The 17,540-nt window shown below is 48.0% G+C and overlaps 1 protein-coding gene across 8 annotated transcripts in view; it reads right to left on the bottom strand.

Annotated features, from left to right (window-relative positions):
* The window catches only part of EIF4G3 (eukaryotic translation initiation factor 4 gamma 3), a 143,691-nt gene that overhangs the window by 126,023 nt on the left and 128 nt on the right, over positions 1-17,540 (bottom strand). The gene's annotated exons all lie outside the window — the stretch shown is intronic.

The following is a 17,540-nucleotide window of genomic DNA, read 5'->3' as shown; positions in this document are numbered from 1 at the left end:
AGGTTTAAGCCGTGGCCGTCACGTACCTTCTCGTGACCCACATGTCCCAAGGAACAGAAATGCTCTGCTGTAAAATCCCAAAGTGATGAATTCACGTTGGGTTGCTCCTCTTCTCTCTCCCAAACGAGGCTCTCGTTGCACACAGGAGCCCACGGCCAAGGAGCCAAGTGTGAACCCCCCATGCTTCGGAACCACTGAGAGCCAAGGATTCCACACAAACAGGGACACTGCAAAGAGGTTCCTGCAGAGAGTCTCGCTCCTAACCATACAGAGGAAACACTTAAGTGAGAAAAAACAACAAAGTGCCTGTTTCCACCCCTTGAACATTTATCCTTCTCCTGACAGGATGCCAGGGGACAGCAGGGCCATCGCCCAACGCACCCGCTCTAGACGAGGGAGCTCCCGCACACACGGGACACACACACTGGCTCCAGGGAAACCGGCTCCATTTCCCTCCAGCAGCCTGACTTTGGATAACCACAGGAAAGGCTAAGTTGGCTAAATCCTGTCTTTTTGCACCACCCCATGAGCTAATCCATATGCTGCGTTTAAACACTTCACTTTCGGGAACTCCCCATCTATTTTTGGAGTTGGCCAAGGGGCAAGATATTTCTTTACACAAAGCAGCAAATATTTATTTGCCTAAAAAACAAGGGTTTCTCAGTTGCAATCACGGCAACAACCTTTGCAAGAACAGCTTGTAAAGATAAAAACTTTTTTCTCTCTGTTGCAGCTGAACTAAAAAGGAGGAAAATCCCTCTGTAACTGGAGTTTTAATTAAACGTGGTTGATAGCCCATTGTAGGAGTTGCACACAGCCACTGTTCACCCAGGACACCCTTTCCTTTGGGGTTTTTCAATACAGAAAGGACTCCTGTTCTTCACTGTTGAGATAAAGATCTTTTTAGACGTGCTGATCAGTTGCTTCACTGGAAAATGATGGAAAGTCTCATTAAAAACAGCCAGCTGTGCAAAAAAGTCACTGTTCTCCAAGCATCCAGAGGGGGAATCCACTCAGATGAACCGAGTCTGGAGTTGTGAGCACAGCCCTGGCAGCACAAAGAGATCTGAAACACACACACACATTCCTGCCACTATCCCCTCCTCCAGTGCAGGAACAGTTTTTGCCTCCTTTGTTTCCCTTGCAGGTGGGGAAGGTGACATGGAAAGAGGGGGAGAGGAACTTAAAAAACCAACCCCTTTGCACAGCAAACAGCAAAGGATCTGTGGCTGCTGCAGAAGTGGGAATTTACAGCTGCTCTTGCATCACATCTTTTAGTTTTCCCCCTTTTTTTTTTAATGCCGGGGGTCACACACTGTCAGGTCCAACTGCTGGAACATCCTCAAAGGTGAGAAGGAATAAAGAAGCAGAAAGAGAAATAAAAGAAAAATATCCTTGGGGGATGAAACAAAGTGATTCTTGTGCAGGGCCAGGAGTTGGACTTGATGACCCTTATGGGTCCCTTCCAACAGAGGATATTCCATGATTCTGTGATCTGGCATAAAGTCACAATTCCAGTGAAGGCAGCAGCTGCTACAATACACAACTTGAAACCAAAGCCTAAAGAAGCATGGAAATAGAGAAGAAACAAAGAAAAAATCCATAAAACACCTATTTCTGATTGGCACTGACTTGGGCTGCCCTTGGCAACTCTGGCACGAGGGACAGAGCTGGGACATCAATAGGAAATTCCCTTTCCTAACTCTAAGGTAGAGGTTGCTGTGTTGGTGACTGAGAACAAACCCGAGCAGAATAAGTTGTATTTATTTATATTCCTGATCACAGCATGCCCCACTCAGCATTAAATAACAACTCCTTACTCCAAAGCTTTAGTGTTTCCACCATAGATAGGAGAATGTCAATAATCTGCAGCTAAGCACACCCTGTTTTCAGATAAAGCAAGATGTATTTGTTCTGCTTAATTCTGCTTTGCACACATTTTGAGACACAATTATGAAATGCCAGCATTTAAAATCAACCTGATAAAATTTTCTCAATAAAACAATTAAGGGGGGGAAAAAAGGCAGTTCTCACATATGTTATTGCATGGTACAGGAGAGCCGTGAGATGCTGCTTATACCTGAATATCCATGTGGAACAAAATTAAGGCCTAAGAAAAGCCAGACAAAAACCTCATTAAGGTAATTAAGGCCAGCAAAAGAGCTCCAAGTGCAGCTGCCACAGAGCAGGTAGGTTTAAGTCCCACGTTGGGCTCTTGGCTGCTTTCAGTATGGAAGCCACAGTTTCATGTGGCCTCGACATTCCACATGCAAACAGGCTTTAAGGGACAAGCAACACAACCAAAATTAGTTACTTGGAAGTTCTGTCAGTAAAGGTTTCCTGGGTTCGTGTTCTTTGCTTTTACAGAGTTGTAAACTGCAAAGGGGACAACACATATTTTGGGTATAGAGACTGTAGTCAGTTCACTCCTTTCACTTCAATCCCATTTTGCAGCTGCCCAAGTCAGCTCTGAGACTGGGATCATCTTAAAATATTGTCCTGTCCCCTGGCACCACACAAAGTGACCCCAGAAACTGTGTTTTTCCCATGGAAATGAGAGCCTGATCCTACCTGCTCCTCCAGCCCACAACAGCAGCCCGTGAGGCCTCTGGTGTGGGCTGCTCTCATGGGTCACTGCCCACCAGTGACCCCGTGGTTACCCTGACACAACTGCCCAGAAACCAAAGCCACGACTGGACAGCCTGGGCACAGCAAACACAAGCCCTGCCTGGCAATACTGCACAGAGAAGTCACAATCCCAGCTGACAGATGAACAACTCTGCTCGAGGGCACCACATGATGAACCAGCCGAGCTCTGGCCTTTGCTGCCCATGCTGACACCAAAGGTTGGGAAGGGAAGTCGATATTACTACTAGACACAACCAAAATGACAGTATCATGCAGCACTTGCCAGGCCACATGCTGCTGGTCATTACATCTCAGTCCCTGGAAAGACTGTTTTGTTGCAATTCTGCTGGTTTTAAATAGGAATTTAGCAAGTCTGGTGCTCTGATTCTCTCTGCAGCCAGGGCATGTCAACAAAGTAAGGAAGCTCCTTTAAAATAATCCTGGTTCATTCACCTCCCAAACTAGTGACCCCACTTTATTCCACTCATCCATTTGCAACCTGGATTGTCTGGAACAGCAAGGAATAGGGAACAGCCTGGGCTGTTTCACAGCACCACAGACTGGTTTGGGTTGGGAGGGACCTTAAAGACCACCGTGACATCCACAGGCAGAGGTGTCACCACCAGGGCTCTGTTTCCACAAACCACTCCTGGCCCATTTGCTGTCTCTCAGGCTTTAATCCAGATAAAACCTCCTAATTTCCTGATCTGAAGATAGAAACCTACAGCCAAGAAACAGCTTTATTCTCACCTTTAGGCAAGAGAAAACACCCAGTCAAACCTCAGCTGTGACACAAGTCCCCTGCAAGACAGCAAAGGATGGCTCTGCAGGGCTCTGTGGGGAGGGCCAAGGTCTCAATATGGACAATCCCTGTTGCCCTCAAGGCACCCCCTGAAACCAGCACAGGTAAAGAGCTCAGGACCTCACACTACGACACCGGTGGCAACAAGGGCAGTGCCCCAGCTGGGAAGTGTTCAAACCTTCAGTGCCTCACCAAATGTTTCTTAGAATCATGGAACGTCCTGAGATGGAGGGGACCCACAGGGATCATCCAGTTCAACCCCTGGCCCTGCACAGACACCCCAACAATCCCCCCCTGTCCCTCAGAGCACTGTCCAAACCCTCCTGGAGCTCTGGAAGCCCTGGTGCGCCATGGCACTGCCCTGGGGAGCCTGGTCAGTGCCAACCACCCTCTGGGGGAAGGACCTTGTCCTGAGATCCAACCTGACCCTCCCTGGCACAGCTCCAGCCATTCCCTCAGGTTCTCTCATTGTCACCAGAGCAGAGATTGGAGGTGCCCCTCAGGAGGGATCTGAACACAAAAAGAGCTAAAGTCCCTCCACCAACACCAGCTCAATGTTTAGACTGCTCCATCTGAGCTGTATTTTGGGCAGGAACCCCCAGTTCCAGCTGCACAGGAATGCCTTTGCTCTTAATTGCTAAGTTTTGGCACAGCATGTTCACTATGGGATGTAGCAGCAAGTACCAAACTGCAGAAGATCCGCTCTGACAATGGCATTTGGATCAGTGTTCCTTCAGAGCTATGGTACAGACAGCTTGGGCAGTGGCACATCCCAATCCCGACCTAAAAATAACCGCATTCCAGGAGTGACAGTCAACTTTAACTCCATTATTCAAACCTTGATTAAATCTAACGTTCAGTTTATTTCTTAATCAACCTGCCTCAAGTGACTACCTTAAGTCTAATCTCTCAAAGCCTTTTTTCAGGGGAGAGAAGATTCTTCCACAGCCCGAACACACCAAGGAGCAGGTAGAACATGAAAATGATTATCCACAAAGCCTGTTCTTTCCAAAAATATTTGGCAAAGCACTGGGGTGGGTGGTTTTTGGTTTTTTTTTTTGGTCTGTTTCATATAAACACGATGTAAAACGGAGTTAAAACAAAGTCTCAAAAATGCCCTTCAGCATCTAAAAATGATCCAAGCTCAGAGAGAAGAAAGCCTCTTGAAGAAGGCACTTCGCAGCACGGTGCAGCAAAAAAAAAAAAAAAAGAAAGAGTCCTTTGGATACTGTTAACCACATTTATTTTTGTGATTAACTCCAACAGAAGGGAAAATAAATCCATTACCTGAAAGAGAGAGATATCTTAACACTGCTTTCCATCACAAAGTTCTGCTAGAGCAGCCTCTGGCTCCCCAGCATTTGGTAAGTGTTAAAAACCATATTTCCGTATGGAACAGTTCAGCAGGGAAATGGGATGGCAGCTCCCAGACCCCCCGAGCACACGGAGGAGCCTCTGCACACTGCAAACCTCCCTCCAGAGAGGGTGAATGCCAAGGGGCTGCCAAAACCAGCTCCAGCTGCTGCTTGCTGAGGACGTTTCTGCCCCAGCTGATAAACAAAGGCAACCACACCCCGGGCCTGGCAGCTCAAAACCACCCGATTCCTGCGCCGGTAAAATAATCCTTGTTTGAAACAGTTAAATATGGAAGGGAATAGAATCATAGAATTGCAGAATGGTCCCTTTAAGGAAGGGACCCTAAAGCTCATCCCATTCCACCACCGTGCCCTGGGCAGGGACACCTTCCACTAGCCCAGGTTGCTCCAAGCCCCGTCCAACCTGGCCTTGGACACTTCCAGGGATGGGGCAGCCACAGCTTCTCTGGGCATTGTAGAAGGGCTGGGAGAAGAGATGTGCTGGGAGAAATTCCTGGGTCACTTCATAAAGTAAAGCCACCAAGCAAAGTGATTGTAACCATCCCTGGGGAAGAATATTCTGTGACTCTGTGAAGATGGAAGGTGCTCATCCCAGACGGGGATGGTCAGAAGCGTCGCTCCCAGTGAACGAGGAGGAGTCTTCAGAGTGAAGGAACTACATGGTTCAAGGAAAGGGGGGAAAGCAGGAATCTGTAATAGGAGATAAGCGTTTCAAGAGAAATCTCGCACCCACAAATGTCCTGAGCAGTGGCCAAGGCAGAGCTGGGGGAACAGAGGCAAATCTGGCACAAGGCAACGTCAGAGCCGAACCTGTGACGATGGTTGTAATTTCCTTTATCACATTTTGAAGGGGGGGGAAGAACCCTAACAATAGTGTCTCACACTGAATAGCAGCTACACAAGGCTAAGACTGAGCAAACCTCCTGGTAAATGCTGTAAAACTTTCCAAAGGCTGTGAGCAAACTGACCTGATGGAGGGACCAGGAGTGACTGGGAGGAGACAGCCAGGGAGGGAGAACAAGGCTTTATCTCCTGTGTGGCCAGTGACACACAGCCCACTCCTTGCTGGAGTTCCTTTGGCTTTTGGTCTATTCCAAAGGTACAGATACATCTGTCCTCAGCACCTTTGGTTGCATCAGAGGCCTGCACACATCTAGTTTAGCAGAAAAACAGAATATTTTTAATAAAATGCCACAGACCAGCCAGCAGAGCTAAAGCCACATCCACCTTCCACCTTTTCCATTCCATAATGCAACTGCTGGTCCAACAGTTACTGTCAAATACTCCTGTATTTCAATCACTGAGCTTAAAAGACTTCACACCACAACAGCCAAACTACACAGTATCTCACACAAACTGAATCACACTTCAAAGGAAACAAAGATCCCCAAGTTCAGTGTATCTATCCCTTAATTAGCAGCTCAAACAGCAATTTCTGGCCCAATACCAGCTCCTGGAAAGGCTCTGACCTGCTCAGCCCCCGTCCCTGTGCTACCTCAAGGTAACCTGATAAACATGTCCTGGGGTCTGGGTTGGGAAGTGCTGGGGAGGGACAACTTATACTGAGCAACACACTGGGCTGGCAGGGCCAGTCCTCCAGTCCCACCAGCCTCGCCAGCAGGAGAAAACTGGGATTGTCTGGGGCTTGTTTCCTTCAGAGCAGGGAGTTATTTCTACACTGAGTTGGCCCTGCACACACATAACCAGTTCAGAGCATTAACACCCAAACACACAAAGCACACAGGGCCAGACGACACAAATAAAAAGGCACCCAGAGGAAGGCAGAGCAAGAGGAAACCCCTCGTCGCAGAAAAATGTTCCCAAGCTTTTGCCCAGGCCTTTATTTCAGCTTTAGAGCCCGGAATAAACTTCTGTGTGGGCATCACAGCCTACCTTCACTCGTGCTGAATTCCCAAAGGAAAACCTCACGCCTCTGGATTCCCTTCAGCACCAGCAGTTACTGCAGCTGAGGGCATGGTGTTACCTGGCTGGAAAAGAACGTTCCCAGTACAACACGAGCACCACAGAGCTCGTTCAGGGCAGTTTCACCCAGGAGTCTGAATTTCTGTAATGGACTAAAATGTACTCAGTTTTCCCTCCTTGTGCATGCCATTACCACAGAACTACCCTGGCCCACTCACCTCAGACTCTGTGCCCTAAAATCACAAATAAGCCACTCCAGCTCACCAGGCTGCACCCCACACACGCCTCTGCTCCACAGGCACCGCTGCTCCCTGTGTCCCCCGGGGGCTCAGGACCCTGCAGCAGCTTCCAGCTGTTTCCAAGCCAGGCTTTCCATCTGTAGGATAAGCAGGAATATCAAATAGCCTGGTATTTTACCGTCTCATTCACTCAGCTGCGTTTCCTGCCGTGTCTCTGATCCTTCATGCTGTGACTTCTTGGGGAAGTGCAATGCTCTGCTGGTCACTGTGTCAGGAGCATCGTGGTGACAGCAGTGCTGTCACCCAGAGTGATGGTCCTTCTGTCAGCTGAGCAAGGAATTCCTGAAGGATGACTCTCCAGAGTGTTAATGCTCAGTTCCACTCCCAGTTCTGTAACGCCTCATGATTTCCCCCCCCATAATCTTTATTTCAGCAGTTTATCAAAATGAAAGGAAATCCTAAGTACCTTCTTGCCACATGCAGAGCTTATGACTTCTTCTGAGTTAAAATCCCATGTTATACAAAATGAAATCCTGGGAAAGCGGGCATCCAGGGAGGGCAGTGCAACACATCTTACACTGCTGCACAAAAACAGAGTTCACAGGGGGATCCAGGTTGGATGGGAGCTCTGGGTCTCAGTTCAATCCTCTGCACCTCTAATTTTCCCTCCCAAGGACTCTCAGGTGCACATTTCACACACAGCTCTGCAGGGGGATCCAAGAAACAGTAACACCAATGATATATTTATCCTGGCTGGGTCTGAAGATGGGCAGTAAATTAAGTCTCTGAGCATTTCCCACTTAAAGAAATGCTGATTTACTTCCATTAGCTCTGCCTGTTGAATCCAAGGCCAGGTTGGACAGGGCTTGGAGCAACTTTGTCTAGTGGAAGGTGTTGCTGCCCGTGGCAGGAGGTGGAACTGGATGAGCTTTAAGGTCCCTCCCATTCCAAACCATTCCATGATTCTATGAATTCAGGCCACTGACACAGGGCTAAAACACGGAGGGAAGGCTGCAACTGCTGCCAAGTGGCCTCTGAAGCGATGCCACGTGGCTGAGCCAACACACAGGTAGGAGTCAGTGAAGATGTACCTGATGTGCTATCCCAGACTGGAAAGAAATGGGAATTTCAGAACCTGTGCCTGCTTTCTGGTTGCTCAGGACTATCTGCATTGACAGGACACCCTGAGCACCGAGCAGGAAGAGCGCTCCTTTTCTGATGAGCATAAACCCCAATTCTGCTGATTTCAGGCTGCAGTATCATTGCATTCACAGCAGGTCTTTTAAAACTGTGAACTTGACACCTACAAACATTATCCTGCCACCTGGATTTCATCACCACCACCTAAAGCATGACCAGGGATTCTCCAAGGAGTGTGCTGATGACCAGTGCTGTTTTAGCAGCCTTTTATCAAATTACCCATAATCAAGACAAACACTGCAGAGGGGAGGAAGGGAAGAATAAGAAAAGTGTTCTTCCCTTAAATGCTGATGTTTTGTGACACTTCAGAACAGGAATGGACTGGATGAAGCATTTCTGGTTATCTCTGACATTATCAGGGGCTGCAGTGCAATTTGGTTCACCAAACTGTCTGACTGAAACAAACTTCATCTTTTTCCTTTTTCCCACAATCCAGAGACATTTCCTGTAGCAGATACATAGTTTTATGTCTCCCATTTCTAAGCAAGAACACCATCTTAAACACAACATAATAAAAACAAGGATGGAGCTAGACCACAAGAAAAAGCAACCCAAGCCTGAGGAGTGAACTCTCCTTCCAGGGAGCATTTTCAACCCTCTCCTCCTGGAGGGGGAAGTTCAGCAGGATTCTCCAAGACCTTCCAAACCATCAATGACCTTCTAGGGTTTTAGCTCAACCAGCGAGACATCAAACTCCATGACGGGGACCAAGACTTATCCCTGCTTTCAGCACGTCCCAGCTTGGCTGCATTCTTCCCCCAAAAACTGCTTTCAAACAGCAACACAGACTTGTGCTGCCAATGGAGAAGCTGCTCTCCCCCTCCCCGGCTCTCTCCCGCTCCCTTGTTTTATTGCTGTGCTCCAGCTCCTTTCTCCATGCCCTTCCCAGGTTGATTAATACCCCTCCTGGATGATCAGATGTCTGGTAATTCAGGCTTTCACACAGCCCCACACCGTGACTCTCAGCAAGGCTCACGCATTTCACTCGAAAGCTCTGTGCTGACTGTTCCCCTCCCGCCATCCTGGCCACTCAGTCCGGCATTCCGGAGAGAGGTCCGGCTATAAAATTCTCATGTTCTTCTGCTGCCAGGACAGGAATTTGGTGACAGTACAATTCATTCATTTATTTAATGATCTTAATGTCAGCCTGAGTGGATAAAGTGTGCTTTGGCTGCAGCAAGCAGTGGTGGGGCTGTGCCAGTTCCAATTGCTGCGGTGAACGCCGGCGACTCCAGGTGCCGCTGCAACGGAACGTGAAGTTTTGGGGGAAATGGGAATCCATTCAAGCTAAACTTGGTGTGCAACCTCACAACCAAATACTTCAGCATAAACTCCTTTATTTGTGCAGGTGAACTTGTTCTTTTTTAATTAAGAAAGCATTTTGGGAATTCAATCAGTACAATTAAGCTGAACAGCTTAAACTCATTGAAACTCACACCCTGTGATATTTGCATATCAACAAAAATTAGGTCTTCTTTTCCTTGTGAAGAGAGACATCAAGGCACTTTGAAATCAACTTTAAAACACAGTGCTGAAGGAAAACATAAAACTCAAGCTGAACAGGTTGACAGCTGAATTATTTGCACTCACAAATCTAGAATAGGAAACGTAGAGCCCAGAAAAGTAAAGCAATTGAGGAGAGACCACCCAGTGACAAGTATTGAGCACTGGTGAGAAAGTGTGACACAAACTGAAGCTGGTTTTATATTCTGCAGAGTGGAAGTCAGAAGACGCCTCAGCAGCTCAAGAAATAGCACATCCCCATGAGCCTTGCTGTGCTAAAGCTGGGCACGAAGGACCAGCTGCTGAAATCCCCTTCCCAGCACACCCCAAAGTTTGAGGCGCACCACGAGTATCACATTAAAGTCACAACAAACAGGCTTTAAATACATTTTGGTTTCAGTTCTTGACTTCCCTCCCAAATAAGTGCCATAGGTCACCCACCCTCAGCTGCACCACCCTGCTGAGTTCCCTCTCCAATACGATCTGTTGAGTCAGCCCAGCGAACCAGCTGCAGAGGGTCCAGTGTCAAGCCTGTACATCACCACAGACAGGAATTCAAGACTTACAGGAAGTTTTCAGGCCAGATTTCGGCCTCAATTCCCAGTCAGACCTGGCGGTTCTGTGGGAGATCTCGTGGCAGCCCCAGGACAGCAGGGCTGGTCTCAGTGGAAATGCACCTTTTTTTTCCAGACAGGTCCTTTCCAGGGATGCTTAGGAGCCTTCCCAAAACAGCAGCTGACTAAAAAACCAAAGCTGGAGGTAGTATCACTAAAAAATCTTTCCCTTTGATGTGCATAGGAAGAGTCCTCCTGCTAAGCCTGAAAGACCAAAGACTTCTCTCGTTTTTGCTTTTAGGCAAGAGAACAAAATAAGCCCAGAAAAATGACGGTTTCAAGGCACAGTAACGTCTACAACTTATTAATAACACATAAAAGAAGGAAATCTGTTTTCAGACCACCATTAGCACGGCCACAGCATGGGCTCAGATGGATTTCCAACCACCACCAGTGCCACAGACTGTAATCAGACTTCTCTGACTGCTGTGAGTAACTGAGTAACTCACACAGTCACCCTCACGTGTAAATCAAACCCAAACACACCAGCATCATCTGGCAACCCCAAACAGAGCAGCCCTGCAATGTTTGTTAGTTTTCACCTCCCAAAAGCTTTCCAAACTCGGGAAAATCTGCGTTATTTAAGACCTTTAACTGCATTAACTCCTCCTTGCTCGGTGTTTTTACAGCACCAAGAGCAAACTCCGAGGCTGGCAGGGAGATTTCTTCTCCCACCACGTGCAGGCCCCTCCCCTGCTAAAAGCAGGGATGGTCTTTGTGCTTCCAACTTTTACAGCTATTCCCGTGCAGATACTCTTACTCTGGAGCATGGGAGTCTCTTTCCTGCTGAACTCAAGCACTTGGAAAGGAGCAGCTGCTCACTGCGACTCGACAAGTCCTGACCCATTTCAACACTTCTCCGGCGGATTTGGAGAGCGCTCCCGGGATGGTCGAGGCCGGGATACGTTTTTTCTTTCAAGACACACATTTTAGAAGCCACTCTGTCTTTTTTTCAAGCGTATCTAAAGTTCTATAAATATTTTAACCCTCGTCCAGACAAAGGAAACACAAAGGTGTTATAACCAACAACGGAAAGGTGTTATTTTTGGTGGCAGAACTGATTTAAACCCGATACAATCTCGATGTGGGGAAACTTGTCCTTTTCTCTCCACCTCAGCTGCGCAGCAAACAACGGTAAAAACAACTCCTTGGGTGCCACTGGAATACAGAGCGTGTAATTTTCCTTTCAGGAGAGAAAAAAATAATCCTGCTGTCCCATTAACCCAGTTACATGCCCAGCAGCAATTTGACTCAAGTCCCGGCAACAGTGTGCCATCACCTACTCCAAAAAGAGGGAGCACTCTGGGACACCTTCCAAACCTATGGAATAAACCATAGGAACAACGTGCATCAGAAAATTCCAGTAGCCTAAAAGCTTATATCGCTCTGCCCCCTTTGGTCCTTTCCTTTTTTTAAGAACCCATTCTATTCCCTTTTTCCAGCTGTTCCACATCACCAGCTCCTATTTAAACAAAGTCCACGGTTTGGGGAGGAAAGTTGTACAGGGGAGAAGTGCTTGAAATCACAGCAAGTGTAAAACACAGCACCCTGAGAGTCACAGCAGCTCTATTCCCTTCCAAAAACGAGAAGAAAGATCAGTTCCCCTGGTTCCTCCAGAGCACGGGGTGCACGACTCCTCCCCCCACACGTTCATGCCTCGGAACAAACACCCGTTTTCTCTTCCCCATTCATTCCAGAAAAGCTTTTGCAATTGCCAGCAGCCACATTCAAGTCACAGATAAAGTTTCCTACCAAAGCAATGCCTGTAGAACAGTGATATTACCCAGCTATAATTCCCCAGAGTAAAAATTCCAGCAACTCTAATCATATTAGAGGATTTACACACAACTAAACTTGACAGTTGACTAGCCCTGAAATTGCTGGATTAGGGAGAAAAAGAAAATATAGGTTACCTCTGACTTCTAAAGGGAGATCTTCCCTGCTAACTCCTACTACCAAACAAAGACAGAGCAAATACATCAACTCCACACATCCCAAAGTTTGCTAATGACACGGAAAAGCCTTTCAGCCCAAAACTGATGGACAAAATCCATACGCACACAGATGAAAATCCTTCTACATCCCAACATCTGAAAGGGAAGTTATTTGATCCGAGTCTCCTGTTACTCTCTCACCAACTTCTTACCACAGATAAAGACACAAACTCTGTTCCCAAATCAGAGCCGAACATTAAATACACACACATTTAAATGGCCAAACCTTCTCACGCAGACTTCTGCCAGAGAATATACACAGTCATGTCCTTGGATGTGAGGAGAAAATAAGCCATTTGAAATCACATTTTTGGAATGGTTTTCTCCAAGAGATTTCACCACAAAAATCTTACAAAGCTGGTAAAGTGACATATCTGCGCTCTAACATGATTAGCTTTTGTCATTAAATAAATTAAAGCTATTTCTGCTTGAAAGAACTCTCAGATCTGCCAAGGCTGGGGAACATCAACAGGGGAGGTGGCAGGGAGGGCTAAAAGCACTTAATTTTTTGGCAATACGCTCCCAATCCCGAGCCTGTTCCTCACCTGCAGATGAGCCGCTACCACAGAGCAGCAGGGAAAGTCTCTTTTCCAAGCTCCTCTCCTGCTGCTCCCACCGTCCCAAGGTGTTTGATCTCCACAGCTCCAGCACTCCTAAATGGAAACACTTCCCAGGCAACACCTCTGCCCCTTCTTCCCCTTCATCAGGCCAAGAGCTCAGAACGCTCCCTCCTGAACTCAAACACACACAGAGCAAGGGACACCTCTGATCTCAGCCCGCTCCTTCCCCTCCTTCCCTTTCAGGATCTTAATGCTCCTGACACCTTCCTCACATCCAGCTGCCACTGGAATCTGGAAGAGGACTTCCAACTGTGCTCCAGTCCAATGTCAAAGCTGCCTGGGAGTCTGGAGCCACAATCACGCTCTTCAAGCTGACTCTTGTGCCCAAGCAACTCCCGAATCCCTCGTCCCCAGCTTCAAAGTCATCAACAGATAAACCCCTGGGAGCACATGGACTGGGAAAACACCACTTGGAATGGAAGTGAGCAGGGAGGGAGGATGGTGTTAGCTCCAGACTTCCAGAGAGGATCACAGCAACCCAGAGACCCTGACCCTGCAGATGCTCCCCTTGAAAGGAGAGAATTTCCTTGAGAAATTCATGGGCACTTTCCCCTCCAGCTCAGCTCTGAGAGAGGACAGAAAACCCCACACACCCAAATCCTCCTGAACAGACTCGATTTAACCACATCTCCAGCACAGGCTGACTCCAGCCCAGCCTCCACCCCCAACACCAGGGAAGTGTTGCAGGAACTCACCCTGACTTCTCACACAGCCTCACACATTCCTGAACACCATCCTGGATTTCTTGCTGTTCTCCTGGGCTTTTGGGAAGCCACTCACATTCAGAAGCTGCTGTCCAACAGGGCAGGAAGCAGCACACCACTTTCTGAAAGGGACTACAGCACAGTTAGATGGAGCAATGCAGGAAAAACTAAAACTAAATTGCTGAGGCAACATTAACAAAAAACACGTTTCCATGCACAGCAATGATGGAATTCACACAGAATTCCCCTCACACACTGACCCTTCCTCTCTGCTTCTCAGAAACAGAATTAACAAGGGGGAAGAAGACAAAAAAAATTAATAATGGTCTATTGAGAGCCACCCTGAGCCTGCCATGACCCACAATAACCTGGGAAACACCCAGTATTTCAGAGATGCCCGATCCCACACGGAAACAGCCACGGGGACAGAGTGAGGTCAAGCTTACTGGTACCTGCACAGAGACCAGCAACAACCAGGAAGCTGAACTGCCTCCAAATGTGAGGAGGTTGGGAAAAGAAAACAAAACCCTAAACCAAAACCCTACTGACCCCAGCCCAGAGCTGAGGATGGCTCTGATTTGGCTCACACTGAGCAGTGTCACATTAACCTGCCACGCCAGCAGCCCTCACCTGAGGTCCCATCAACCCATCTCCTTGTCCTTTCCAGGGCAGTGTTTGCTGGGAAGAAACTGGTGACCTGATTATATCGATCCACAGGATTTATTCACAGCACAGGGGGCTTTTAAGGAGCAGCTTAATGTGACACACACACAAAAATTACACTGAAGTGCAGAGTAAAGAACACTGCATTTAACTGGTGGCAGAAGTACCATCCAGGTAACACCACGAAGGCCCAGAGTGCACCTGCAGCCCAGAGGTACCTTCATTATTGGACACTTTTACAGAAAAAGTCTCACTCCAGACTTCATCTGAACTTCTCCCTCAGAGACAGTCTGGAAGCCAAAGCCAAGGAGGGCAGATTGGGGTTTATTTTTGTAATATCCATCTGTGTGTCATTTCACCCTCCCCTGTCCATCCTCCCCAAATAAGGGTCAGAATCCACATGAAGGATTTATCCATACTCACAATTTTGAGAACAATTTATGCCTGAAACCAGGTTTGGCTGAATACTCACCACTACCACAGTCACAAATTATCTCTACTTACTTTTACACAGAAAACTTAACTTCCTGAAGACACTATGTGAAGGAAACTCCTCAAAACTCTGTCTTGTCTTACAGCAGCTTCAATAACTTCCTATTCAGCAGGAAACAGAATAAATCTTCCATCCAAACATTTCTGTTCTCATGTCCATCACCCTCCAGCTTCGCTTTTCTTAAAAAAATACTATTTTAAAAAAAAAAACCCTTCTTCCCACTGTATTTTTCTTTTCCCTCCCTAATGCCTTTCTACATGCACATGTTGAACACTTCTCTCACATGCAATTCTTTTTTTTTTCCAGTAACACAGATATTGTTTAATTTCATTAAATGCTAAGTCTAAAACCACACGTATTTCCAAAGACACAGAGTTCACCACACGGAAACTGTTTTGGTTTAAAAAGCCCAAGTCAGAGAAACCTGCAGCTCTATTTTATGTGCTGTGAGGTAACACTGGCTCAACAGTTGTATCAAAACAGAGAGAAAAAAAAGAAACCAAAGAGCTAAAAATAAGGCTGAACTCAGATGACCCCCTGCACTCCAGCAAATCACGGATGAACTCTGCTCCCCGAGCCTCACTCCTGCAGCAGCCTGAGAGCAGGGGACAGCTTTTCTTTATACCTGGAAGTAGGTTTTGGTGGAGGATAAAACCAGCCAGGACACCTGAATAAGCTTCACACAAAAGGTATCAAGTGTTTGTATATATTCCAAGCACAGATCAGGAGTTTTGAGCGATATGGGTCAAACACAATGTTTTCAAAACAGACGTGGCTAGAAATAAAAATTGAACTGTGTCATTTTAAATCACTCACTTTTGTAACGCCAACTCGTCATACCCACCCTCTGTCCTTCCTGCTCTGGGTGTCCAGTTGGGTTCCTGCATGGGACAGGCTGACACACCACCCCCAGCTCCTTCAGGAGCTCCTCCAGTCTTTCCAAGCCCTGCTGTTTTTAGGGCTGTGCTCAGAGGTAAAGCCAAACTTCATCCTCCGTGTGTTTGATGATAACACTCACCAAAAGCAACAGCGTCCTCCTGTCCCAGCTCCAAAGGCACAGCCACTCTTGGAACCACCACTCAGCGACACCGGAGACCTGTTCCAGTCCCTCCACGGTGCTTTCAAGTATTACTTGACAATAAAGTGCTTTGGAAAGCCCAGCACAACCCCAGAGCCACGCAAACTTCAGCCCTCCAACTGTCAAGGCACCCAAGCGTCACATTCCCCGATAAAAAAGCCCCTTCCCAGGCAAACCAGCACCTTGCTGGGAAGATCAAACTGGGCACAGTGTTCCCACTCCGACACTTGGCACATCCCTCAAAACTGAGCAAATTTTCCCCGAGCAACAGTTTTACTCACCACCACCCCGCTGGCTCTGTGCTGACAGCACCTTCCCACTTCTTTTATGCCAAAAGTAGCCGCTGGAATTATGGAATAGCACAGACCAGCCACAAATCACCCAGCACAGAGAACGTTCAGGGGTTTTCATTCGACCCAAACAAATCCGTAAGGTCAACGGTCCCATGATTTAAGCAATGAATTTGTTGTCATGGCAGGGGTGACTCCGGCCGGAAGCTCGAGAAAACAATGGACCTAAACTGGTTATAAAAGCGCTCGGTTTTCCCACCTCCGAAATGAAAGTGAGAGCAAGAAAATGCTCACACTCCGGGAACACAGTTAGGAGAGCACAGGCAGCACCGCACAGCTCCAACAGCCCTCGGCAGGAAACCCACCCTGGCACTGCCACCTTAAAATCCAACTCGCCGCCAACATTTATAGGAAAACACACTCCCGGCCGTCCCTGCACCACTCCCGGGTAACCCGGCACGGAGGTATCTCGCTAAGTGTGGTTTTCACTTCATGCTCCCCCCAGAACTCCAGGGAGGGGGAGAAGAGAAAAGCCACTTTGCCACGGGATGCTGTCGGACGCTGGAAACAAAACCTCAGGCCGGCAGCACTTTCCTGCTGATCCCTGCAGTATTTCCCTCCTGACTCGGGGCCTACTGGCAGCACAGAACCGAAGACCTTTAAAAAACACTCGCAGCCCCCGCCGGCCTCTCTTTGTAGCAGCTTTGGCGGGGGGATTTTGGGGAGTGGGAGCCTCCTCCTCCTCCTCCCCACCACGCGTGGCCTGGCAGGGAAAGCTGCTCGCTGAAGACATTCCACCTGAGATTTATCCCCACCAGCCGAGTAAGAAAAATTAAATAAAATAAAATAAATCACACGAAAATCGGCCCCGGCTGGAGGAGGGAAAAAAAAAAAAAAAAAAAAAAAAAAAAAAAAAAAAAAAAAAAAAAAAAAAAAAAAAAAAAAAAAAAAAAAAAAAAAAAAAAAAAAGAACAAACTGGGTTTAAATTCGCCTGAAAAAACAACAAAACCAAAGCACTTACCTGGGCAGGACCGGAGGAAAAACTGAGGAGCGGTTTATAATTAAAAGTTTACCCTTGGGGTCATCGCTGCTTCGGGGAAGGGGGGGAAGGGGGTCCCCCCGGAAAGGCTGAGCCCCCAAACAGCCCATTAGCAGAGCGGGGAGGGACACCCCCCTTTCCCCGCACCACCCCAGCAGGTGCAGCCCCCCCTTTGCAGGGGGGCCCCCACAAACAGACACACAAAAAGGAGCCGGGAAAGCCTCAAAAACCCCCTCCTCACCCACCTCCGGCTCTGGGGGGGCCCCGGCGCCCTCAGCTCCCCCCGCTCTGGGGGTCCCCGCGCCCCCTCACCCCCCACCCCCGCAGGCCCGGGGGGTCCCCGCAGCCCTCGCCCCCCCCGGCCCCGCTCGCC

The sequence above is a fragment of the Lepidothrix coronata genome, unplaced genomic scaffold (assembly GCF_001604755.1).
Source record: "Lepidothrix coronata isolate B3197 unplaced genomic scaffold, Lepidothrix_coronata-1.0 Scaffold214, whole genome shotgun sequence".
Taxonomy (NCBI): Eukaryota; Metazoa; Chordata; class Aves; order Passeriformes; family Pipridae; genus Lepidothrix; species Lepidothrix coronata.
This window is presented reverse-complemented; position numbering and strand designations above follow the sequence as displayed.